Source organism: Cibotium barometz, chromosome 45 (assembly GCF_041138505.1).
Source record: "Cibotium barometz isolate CiBa-2024 chromosome 45, ASM4113850v1, whole genome shotgun sequence".
In the NCBI taxonomy this organism is placed as follows: domain Eukaryota; kingdom Viridiplantae; phylum Streptophyta; class Polypodiopsida; order Cyatheales; family Cibotiaceae; genus Cibotium; species Cibotium barometz.
Genome location: NC_141090.1, coordinates 2,140,207 through 2,152,332, shown reverse-complemented (window position 1 = coordinate 2,152,332; position 12,126 = coordinate 2,140,207).

Below are 12,126 nucleotides of genomic sequence, written 5' to 3'. Positions count from 1 at the left end.
CCCCCACATGCTTGCAAAGTTTGGTCCCCATCGGAGCATGTTTGGGTACGATGGTATGGGGAAGGCCCGGATTTTCCATGGCCTCTTAAGCACCAAGAGACTTGAAAAACCCGCACTGGGCGCCGATTGCCAATCCAAACATGCTCCGATGGGGACCAAACTTTGCAAGCGTGTGGGGGGGACCCACCCCCACACGCTTGCAAAGTTTGGTCCCCATCGGAGCATGTTTGGGTACGATGGTATGGGGAAGGCCCGGATTTTCCATGGCCTCTTAAGCACCAAGAGACTTGAAAAACCCGCACTAGGCGCCGATTGCCAATCCAAACATGCTCTGATTGTGACCAAACTTTGCAAGCATGTGGGGGGGACCCACGCCCACATGCTTGCAAAGTTTGGTCCCCATCGGAGCATGTTTGGGTACGATGGTATGGGGAAGGCCCGGATTTTCCATGGCCTCTTAAGCACCAAGAGACTTGAAAAACCCGCACTGGGCGCCAATTGCCAATCCAAACATGCTCCGATGGGGACCAAACTTTGCAAGCATGTGGGGGGGACCCACCCCCACATGCTTGCAAAGTTTGGTCCCCATCGGAGCATGTTTGGGTACGATGGTATGGGGAAGGCCCGGATTTTCCATGGCCTCTTAAGCACCAAGAGACTTGAAAAACCCGCACTAGGCGCCGATTGCCAATCCAAACATGCTCTGATTGTGACCAAACTTTGCAAGCGTGTGGGGGGGACCCACCCCCACATGCTTGCAAAGTTTGGTCCCCATCGGAGCATGTTTGGGTACGATGGTATGGGGAAGGCCCGGATTTTCCATGGCCTCTTAAGCACCAAGAGACTTCAAAAACCCGCACTGGGCGCCAATTGCCAATCCAAACATGTTCTGATTGTGACCAAACTTTGCAAGCATGTGGGGGTGGGTCCCCTCCCCATGCTTGCAAAGTTTGGTCCCCATCAGAGCATGTTTGGGTACGATGGCATGTAGATTTTCAACAAACATGATAGCCAAAGTGTTAAGAAATATAATGAAATCAAGAACATCAACTAAAATGTAATGATACTCAATAATGGAGATTTTCAACAAACAATATGATAGCCAAAGTGTTAAGAAATATAATAAAATCAAGAACATCAACTAAAATGTAATGATACTCAATAATGAGAAAACTCATAATGATATAAACATCAAATAGGTACATCAGAATGAAAATGAGCTACCCCAGCTAGTCTGAGGTTAGTCACTGCCCAAAAATCTAAGTACAATGTAAGTGAGCTAACCCAGCTAGTCTGAGTTTAGTCACTTTCAACAGCTACCCAATCAAAATCGTCATCTCTAACTGCCGGTCGACGTGCGCGTCGAGGCTGCTGTGCACGTCGAGGAGGCTGTGCCGGCTGCGGGGGTCGTCGAATGTCTGCGGGGAGGTCTGCCTCAAAGGAAGGATCGTGAGCTGGTGCCGGTGTACTCGGGAGCTCACGAGTCCCAAAAGCTGCTATGGCCCTCTCTCTCTCTCTACGTCGTGCTAATGCAAGACGCCTCTGTCTATAAACCCAAAATCGATAATCTGCAATGGTGCGTGTCTGCCACTCTGCTCGTGTAAGCTCCTCTGCTGTAAGGACACGCTGCTCATGAGAAGCAGCACTGCTGCTAGCACCATCACCCGCTGTGCCACTAGGGCCAGCACCACCCACGCGCTCAAATGCTGTCACCTGGCTCTCATGCAGGACTCTCTGGTAAGCGTCGAACTCATGTGAGCTCCACTCTATCTCAGGAGGCACCTCAGGCTCCTGGGCTCTATCGTCGAAGGCGTCGAGTCCCAAGTCCATAGCTGATGTAAAGTCGACTGGCCTGCCAGTCCTGGCATCTACTCGTACAAGGCCTGGGTGAAGATCATCGATGCCCAATACCCTGTACGTCGCTAAGTCGACGCGTGCACGGCAGGATGGGCATGCTGAGAACCGGACGAGCTCCTGGGTGATGCAAGACAAGTGGAAAATATGTCCACATCCTAGGGCATATCCTCCTGTACTATCAATGTCCTCGATACATAAACAGCAGCACGCATCACGCAGGAAGGGTGGTGCATCCTGCGGGAGAGGTCGTCGAAAAACCTCTGTGACAGGCCGTGGATATAACGGTAGATAAGGCACTGTCACGTCCGATGATCTACGATACTCTCGAACATGCAGCATCAGCTGCTCTGCCCTGTGCTGGGCAATCTGCTCCATAATCTGATGATGCTGTGCCTCAGCTCTGGAGCTCTCTACCTCGGTCCGAGCCTACGCAAAAAAGTAAAGCATTAAAATATTTGATTAGTCTCTCATTAGGTATTACTTAAAGAAATTTGTAACTTAAACGTGCAAGAGAAACCTACCTGCTGGATGTCGGACTCTCTCAGATGCTGTGCCTCTGCAGTAGCTGCCTCTGCCATCTGTAATGCAGCTCGGAGGCGGTCTATCTCCGCTCTCGCCTCTACCAACTCCTGAGTGAGCCTCTGAGTGGCAGGTGTGGGAACCTGCGTGACACAATCAACCATGCTGCTCATGTAAAAATATAGAAAAGTACATATAAACATGAAGATAAATGACCAAAAAAACTTAAGACGTAATATATATGTAAATACCTCCACATCTGTCGTCGGTATAGATCGTGAGAATAGGCACACCACGTGCTGGATGCTCTCCGTGGTGCTCCATACGTCAATGCCGACCTGCGTGCCAAGAGCCTCTACTGTCGACAATGGCACAAAGGAAGGATCGTGAGCTGGTGCCGCACGAAGGGCCGGTGGAGGCCGCCTACCCTGGTCCTGGAGACGGCCTCGGCCAGCACCACCACCCGGACGATGGCTGGTGTAATCGACCTCCTCCCCTAAGACAAACTCCGCATATAACTGCTTTGCGAAGTATATGGGAATCTGGCGGTTGTTCGGCATCCTCCCATATGCGGCAACATATCGACTATAGATATGTGCCGCCATACGAGGATGCGAACACCGCGAAATAGTGAGGGGCTTGCCCGCCCCGGGCCTCATCCCACGACTATCTAGGAAAAGATCTAGGAAAGCCCCATCCCTAATAGGAGCAAGATCACAGACCTGACGATATGTCAGGCCATGTGACACAGGAGCAGCGCGATGGTGGGCTATCCACTCATCTACATAAACAATATCGTGAAGGCTACGAAGGGACGCAAGCATCGCCTCCAAGTCTGCCACGATATGTAATGTAGACGGAGTGTCTCCAGCACTCCTACGGATAGCCGCTAACTCACGGTCTATCTCCGCGATGAGGTCCGCAATAGATGAGCGGCCCTCCTCGTGGCCCTCCATGCTAAAACCTAGGCCAAATGTGAAGGGTCCAATGTGAATGGTCTAATGTGAAAGGTCTAATGCTTAGTGCTTAGTAGCACTAATTAAGCTAAAAACAAAGCTAATGGGCTCACTAATACTAATCCAAATCAAGAGCGCAAGAGAGTGAAAACGACTTGTGAAAATGAGGCAAAAAAAAAAGTTTTCCGGTTTTATAACCTCGATCGAGGTTCGGAAACATCATGCAATTTAGGGTTTGCAAGATTAACGCTCTGGATATTAGGGTTAGTGCAACATACGGCCAAGATACACACCTAATTCTAGGGTTGGGGAAGGATCGACGGCTGCGATTTGATATTACTATCTCGTTCGAGGTAAATGGACGGCCACGATTTAAAGGCATTACCACGACAAGGTATCTCGACGGTCAAGATTCATTATATACCTCGATCGAGATATTTAAACGGCCGAGATCGCATCTTCCAGCGTACGTGAATGGACGGTTTAGATTGCTTTTTCGTATCTCGATCGAGATAATTGGACGGTGGAGATTGCATCTACGTATCTCGATCGAGATATTCGGACGGTGCAGATTGAATCTCTGTATCTCGATCGAGATATTTGGACGGCTGAGATTTGAACTCAGTATCTCGATCGAGATATGGGGACGGTGGAGATTGTATCCGATTACCTCGAACAATGAATGGTCGCGATTGGATGTAAATTTCTCGTTCGAGATACGTGGACGATGGAGATGTGCTAGTCAAATATGCCTACGGGGATACAGCGTGGCCCTGATGTGGATCCGAGTGGCATAGGTATCTCGATCGAGATATTGTGGTGGCGGTGACATGTATTGGTGACATGGATGACGCCTGGAAACCCGGAGCTGCTAGCGTGGCATTAGTTGGCATCTCGATCGAGATATGATGGTTTAGGCTCGGGAGGCACGTGTCGTCTTTTGATTCGCGGCACTATCACGATCGAGGTACTCCGCCCGAGATGCATGGATGTCCCAATTTTAGAGAGAGTGAACGAAAGTGAGTACCCTCATCTTGCAACCACCCTAAGGCAGGTTTTCAGGTGAAAAAGAGCATCTTGATATAATGATTTTGATGGCACTGGATGTAAAGGATGTAACTGGTCACATGTATATTGGAAAAATTGGAAGGCCTTGTTATGCCTACATGTGAATGGTTCAAAAGGTTTCGAGAAAAAAGTCAGTGATTAAAGGAACAAACACTTGGTATGCAATTTTGTTCAATCATCAGGATGAATTCAAGGATGTATTGAGGTAAATCGACACATGTAATTGTCATTGGAAATAGTGATGATCAATACTCCTTGGGAAATTTTGTGCGTGAGTTTCCTTGTTAGACTTGACATTCACTCTCACAGCTAGAAGTCTCGTACTTTCCTGGCTGTACCGCACACATCACGACAACTTTGGTGAACCCGACGTGAAACTGCTGGGGTGAGAGTGTGGTGAAATATACAGGGAAGCTATGGCTGAGAATTCTGAGGGTCAGGGGGTTCATTTTGACCCCGGAGTTATGCAGATGTTTCAAATGTTTACCATGTACATGCAACAGCAACAAGCTGCTGAGAGGGGACAAATTTCCACGACCAAAGCATTACAATCAATTGTGAAAAAGGTGGATCAATTTGATGGGAAGGACATTACAAAGTACCTGCGCAATTATATAAAGGAGATGGAGCTAAACAGGGTGACTGAGGAAGATATGGTTCAAAGTTTCGAGCTGGTATGTGTTCCTGAAATAAGAGAGTGCATAAGAGGATTGCAGACAGCACATGGTGGCAGAAATTGGGAGGAGTTCAAGCTTGCTTTAAAGGATGAATATTTCATGGAGGATTCTGAGCGAGTGACCAAACGAACTTTCTTGGAATGGGTCACAAAACCTAAAATGGGAATTTCTGCCACAGAATTGCTAAGAGAGTTTGAGAAGCGTTATGCCCAGTTGTCAAGGATAGAGCGTGCAACTTTGGACAGAGAAAAGACAGAGCTCTTCTTACAAGCAGCTGGGAAAGATCTCCAGGAGAAATTGGAAATCCTCCTTGAGGATAAGGATACAGAGCAGGGATTAAAGAGTGATTGGAATGATGTTGAGGATGAAGTCACTATGTTAGCAAAGCGGCAGCGGAGGAGGGATAAAATGGTGATGGGCTCTGCACCCCCCATAACTGCTGTCACCCCTGAGAATCTATCCAAACCAGCTGCTACAATTCCAAAGATAGATGGGCCGATGGATGAGCTTATCAAGGGTATGCGTGACTTAAAATTAAAGATGTCCAGGATTGAAGAAAAAGGTCTACCATTGGGGCAGGATTCTATGCAAAGGCCTCAAAGTAAAGAAGGGTTTACATATAGATGCATATGGTGTGATGACCCAGAGCATGCAAAGAAGGATTGTGCTAGCTACAAAGAAGCTCTTAAAAATCAACTTGTGTTTTTCAAAGATGGGAAAATCCATCTTACAGAGACTGGTCTTCCATTGAGTACAAACTTTGGGAAAGGAGGGATGAAAAAGCTGGTAGAGGATATGGCTACTAGTCATGCCATTTCTATGGTTGAGGCAGCAACCTATGGATTAAAGGTTGGTCAACTAAAGCAGGGATTTGAGAATGATGAGGATTATGAGAATGAGGATTTTTGGCCATCAACAATGGAATTAATTGCGTCAACGAAAGTGTCAAAGCAAGCTTTGCATGAGGCAGGTGATTGTATACGTCTTGAGACTGGCTGGGAGGAGCCTGTGGATTCTTTATCTATTCATGCCTATATTGCCAAATGCCAAAATAATGAGGCACAGGTAGAGGAGAAGCGTAAAAGGGAAAGTGAGGAAGGAGGGCCATCAAAAAGAGTTACACGTGGAAGTGAAAAGAAGGATCCTGGGCCATCACATATGCCTCCACAGCATAGCAGACCTCCACAGGATGTTTCAATGGAAGAAGTGCCAGCAAAGCTAAGAGCCCGTTCCCACGCAATTCACTCTGGTACTTTTTTCCGCATTCGATAGCTGCCTGCGAAAACAATTTTTTCTCAGCATTCTTCCCACCCACGACGAGCGATCCCAGCATCCGAGAGTGCTATCCGCTCACGTCCACGACGCCCACGAGCCCGTGCCCATGCCTACGCTTATGCTCGTGTGGCGGAGGCATTTTTGCTCGCATATTCGACATCGGCATTGCGATTCGGCATCGACATCGGCATCGACGACGACATCGACATCGACGGCGGCAGCGACATGGACCTCGTTAGTGCGTGTTCGCACTCACGAGAGCATCCTTCAGTCTAGGTACGAGGTACACGGCTCTGGCATCGCATTATATCTATTTTCTGCTCTTCTAGGTTGCAGGGCGAGTGTAGCCATATGGCGGCTACGCTCATTGGCATGCATTGAGCAGTTATATGTATGATATTGTGGGTTCGCTGGTTGTGAGTCATGCTAGCGGAACAGCCACCACAGCGGTTTGTCAGATTTACTGGATATTGTGGATGTATGATACTGTGGCCAGATTATGTTGTTGGACAGTTGCATAGCCATATTGTGAGAGACAGAGTGTGAACCTCCCCTTGTGTGAAGCCCTAGGGTTAAAAATTCTCCCTTGATCCCCCTTTTACAAATTACGAGACCACCCCCCCCCATTCTTTCAACACTTATCTCTCTCTTAAAAGTGTGTGCATGAGAGGAGATGTCAAAAAAGTGGATATGGGTGTGGTTTTGAAAAACCTTTTCCCCAAGAGATTGAAAACCTTCTCACAAAAATACCAAAAGTTGATTAAGGAGAAGGGTAAAGGGAAAAGTCCACTCTACAAGCTTCAATCTGATATTGAAGCTGCAACAGATCTCAAAAAGGTGCTTGAAGAGAGGATTCTAAACAGCAGGGTGGAATTCACACTAGGGGAAGTCTTGGGGATTGCAAAGAAAGAATTTCATGATGAGATAATTGATATTATACGAAGGAAAAGACAGTCCATAATTGAATCTATTCCATCACAAGGGGAGGCAAGCACTTCCAAGACTCATGGAGTACAGGTACAGAAAAAGGAAGAGAGAGAAAGTGTGGTGGAATGTAATCAGTCTGCTGATGGGGCACGACAAGTGCGCTTTGTGGAAGAGGATGATGAAAAAGAAGTTCTTACAAAGAGTCATTACTCCAAGAGCCATTGGGCAAGAGCAACCATTGAAACCCTTGTCAAGATAGGTGATTTGGAAGAGCCATATGTCGCTCTAATTGATCATGGGTCTGAAATAAATCTTATGGCTAAAAATCTCTACAACAAATGTAAGTGGCCAATGGATGTGGATCATGGGTGGATGATTAAAGCAGCTAATAACTCATCTGGAGAGCTTTATGCAGCATGTCCAAATGTAAGGGTAACTATAGGGGATGTGAAGGATGATCAGAATTTCTTTGTTCAGGAGATGTCATCATATCCCCTCATTCTTGGGCAACCCTACATTACAGCTGTAAGGATGGAAACAAAGGTTTTGGATGATGGTTCAGCATATGCAAGAATAAGGAGTAAAGATGGCAAAAAAGCTGTTTAGTTCTTGACAGTTTGCATTAATCATGAAAGGAATCGTGAGTCTCTTCGGGCACAGTCACTCCCAAAGATAAACAGAGAGTTCATGAATTATAGGGAGATGAGGGATTTTGGCCAGGTGCCATTGTAAAGCGGGATTCCAATGGTACAAGGGGAAATGAGTTCTCGCAGGACTCAATCAATGTAAATAGTTTTTCAGCAAATTTTCAGGGATTCTCCAGCTATGGGTCACTGGTTTTTGTAAAAAGCAAGGATTTGAAGCGTGGCATGCGAAAACATATACAAAATGAACAAAAAAGTTTTGTGCAGTGTGGTCTTTTGGGGAAAAATGAGTTTATTTCAGGGGTGCTTGATGAGGTGTCATGTGTAGATACTATGGATGTGCTTTTTGATATGGGAAGAGCATGCTTACAGGGTGGAAATGAAATGATAAAGGTGTCATCTGTGGAGATGTACGATATAATCCACGAATTTGAGGGGGTGGAATGTAAAAACATGAATTGTGAGATGGATGCTCATGTTGATACAAAGTACAAAACGGTTGCAAAGAAGGTGAAACCAGTTGCCTTGCCCTTGCCACCAGGAAGCAAGGAGAAGATAGATGAAGCTTCTATGCAACCAAATCTTAGAGATCCGAAGAAAATTGGGCATAAATTTACTCAAGAAACTCTAAAAGAGCTGAAGATTGGTGAGAAGGATTTTCTGTTGCCAGTTGAAAGGGAATGCTTTGAGGAGATGCTTGTAAAACATGGGAAAGCCTTTGCTTTTCAGCCGCATGAGATAGGCTGTGTTGATCCAAGTGTAACAGCACCAATGGTGATCTTTACTGTTCCACATGTGCCCTGGAACCTGCGGCCAATTCCAGTACCAAAGGCTCTCTTGCCAAAGTTGATGGAATTACTAAAAGAAAAGATCAGGATGGGAATCTTGGAGCCATCATGTGCCCCATATTCCAACAGATGGTTTACTGTACCAAAGAAAAATGGGACATTGCGCTTTATTCAAGACATGCAACCTGTAAACAAAGTCACAATCAGGAATGTGGGAGCAGGTCCAATTGTGGATGAGTTTGTAGAAGCATTTGCAGGGAAAGCTATATACTCTATGGGTGATTTGTATTCGGGATATGATCAGTTCCAGCTGGATATACAAAGCAGGGACTTGACCACAATGAGAACTCCTTTGGGATTAGTAAGGATGTGTACCTTACCACAGGGAGCCACCAACTCAGTGGCACATATGATGAATGGAATGAATAAAGTCTTACGAGACTTCATACCACAAAAAACTATGCCATTTTTGGATGATGTGCCAATAAAGGGCTGTGATGAGAAAGACAAAGATGAGAATTTGGATTCAAAGGGGTGCCGCAAGTTTGTGGCAAATCATATAAAGGATTGTGACATGATTCTATCCAGGCTTGAAGAAGTGAATCTTACTTTATCTGGGCTGAAATCAGTGTTTGGAGTTGGTGAAGTGCTAATAGTGGGACATCTTTGTAGTACTAGTGGACGCCGACCTTGTCCAGCCAAGATAGATGCAATACAAAGAATGAAGGAAACATGCATTAATGTTATAGAGCTGAGGAGATTTCTTGGAGCATGTGTCTTTTATGTTATTTGGATCCCACATTATGCACATGTAGCAGATCCTCTTTATCAACTTTTGAGGAAAAATCAAAAATTTTTGTGGAGTGCAGTACATATTAAAGCTATGCGGAAGCTGAAATATTTGCTCCAATCATCACCCATTTTGAGAAAGGCAGATTATGAGTGTGGCAGGCATGTGATTGTTACAGTTGATACTAGTCCTACTGGGATAGGATGGGCAGTAGGGCAAGATGATGAGGATGATCATAGGTATGTAATTAGATTTGGAGCAAAGGTATTAAGCTTTCGGCAACGAAAGTATCCACAGATCAAGAGAGAATTATGGGGGATAGTCACTGCTCTAAAATGTGAAAAAGAATATCTTATTGGGGCATCTGTTCTTGTGGAAACTGATTGCTTGCCACTTCTTGGGATGATAGCAAGTTGTACCACTCCGGATATTGCTATGCTTAGGTGGATTGCTTATATCAAGTCACTAAATCCTGAGTTTGAGCATATTGCGGGAAAAGATAATCCAGTTGCAGATATGCTATCAAGAGCCAGGTATGAAGATGAGAAAGAGATGATTAGTGACATTGATGATGTGGGTACAAAGTTCTATACTACAGCATATGCAAAAGGGGATCATATTTGCCTATCAAATGCACTTGAGTCTTTTATTGAGGAAATATATGAAGGAGATTGGTTGCTTATTGGTCAATATTTGAGTACTCTGACAAGGCAAGAAAATTGGTCTGACTTAGAATTTAAGAGGATCCGCAGAAAAGCATATGGTTATTTCCTAAAGGATGGGTATCTCTGGAAGCATCCTAAGCAGAGGAATGCTATGCCACAGAGAGTCATATGTGATAAAGAGACTCAAGGAAAGCTTGTGAAAGAATTCCATGAGAGTCTCTGGGCTGGACATAGAAGTGTGTGGGCCACCTTTACCAAAATAAAGGAAAAATATTGGTGGAAAGGAATGTACAAGGATATTTCCCAATATGTGGAAACATGCATGGTATGCCAAATGTACTCAAATGTGCGGCATCGTGATGGCTTGCAACCAACCTACCCACCTGCCATGCACTACAAATGGGTAGTGGATCTAGTTACAATGCCTTTGGGAATTTGGCAGATGCGGTATATAGCACTTGCAAGAGAAGATTTGACAAATCAGGTAGAAGGGCGTGCTCTTAGAACAAAGAGTACGGAAACAGTATGCAAATTTCTCTTGGAAGATGTGATCTGCCGGTATGGTTGTGTTGGGAAGATAACAGCTGATAGGGGTGAGCTAGATGTTGAAGAAGCAAGGGAATTCTTCTCTAGAATTGGTATCAAACTGTCCCTAACATGTGCTTACAATCCTGAGGGCAATGGGAAAAGTGAGCGAGGACATCCTCCAATCATTAAAGCTTTGGCTAAGGCATGCAGAGAAAGAATGCGAGAGTGGCCAAAGCTGCTACCATATGCCTTGTGGGCTGACCGTACAACTCATAGCTCAGTGACAGGATACATGCCTGCAGAATTGATGTATGGTCAGAAGCCAGTGATGCCAGTTGAAGAAGTAGTTCTAACTTGGAATGTATTGCCCTGGGTGGAAGGATTGAGCAGAGATGACCTCCTTGCATTGCGAATAAGACAGTTGGAGAGGAGGCCTGGAGATATAGAGCTTGCTAAAGCTCGCTTGAAAGATGCAAGGTTGAAAAATAAAGAAAGATTTGATAGTAGACACAGACTCCGGCCAAAACCTATTGAAGAAGGTGATTGGGTTCTAATGTATGACAGTAGCCTTGACAACCAATTCACTGCTCAAAGAAAATTTGCAAAAAGATGGTTTGGCCCTTACATTGTCAAGCATGTGCATGGAAATGCCACGTATACTCTGTGTGAGCTTGATGGAACAGAAATAAAGAATCTTGTGGCAGGCAAAAGGATCAAGATATTTAAAAGAAGGCATGATAGTGATCCTTTTGATTCACAGGAGACTCAGGATGAGAGGCTTGACAGTGGTAGTATGGATATGGTTGAAGAGGAAGAGGATGATCTTCCTGACAATGTAGAAGATGAAGACGACATCCAGCTATATGTAGATCTTGATGATGATTTGGCACATACCAGAGGATGTGCAGGTCTAGAGGGGGTGGATGTCGTGCCATGGCACGTCTACTGTGTGAAACCGTGCATGTGAGGCCATCAAATACACATCCAGATGCATGAGGTTATGTGCCATGACGAGTCATTATATGATGCCATGTACATATGTTCATATTGTAAATGAGGTTCAATAAGACAAGCTGAGGCTGAGTCAGATCTAGGAGTTTCTGTATATGAGTGTGGAGGGTGATGGTTCTGCTGTTACTCAGAGCCCATGGGTAAGTTAGAAACATCCAGTTATATATGATGGCATGAGTGGCACGCCAAAGGGATAAGTTAATGATGTTAATGGCTTCCCATGTGCATAATGTGTGGTAGCTTTTAAATGGTATCGATTGGGTCAAATCAGTGAATACCTCTTATGGAATGCAAACATGAGGGCATCCCAATGCACAAAGGAATGTATTTATGAAGACATGGGAAAATACTTGAATGAACAATTGGGGAGTCTATAAATCACATGGCCAATATGATGATTTATATACTACGGAGGCATCAA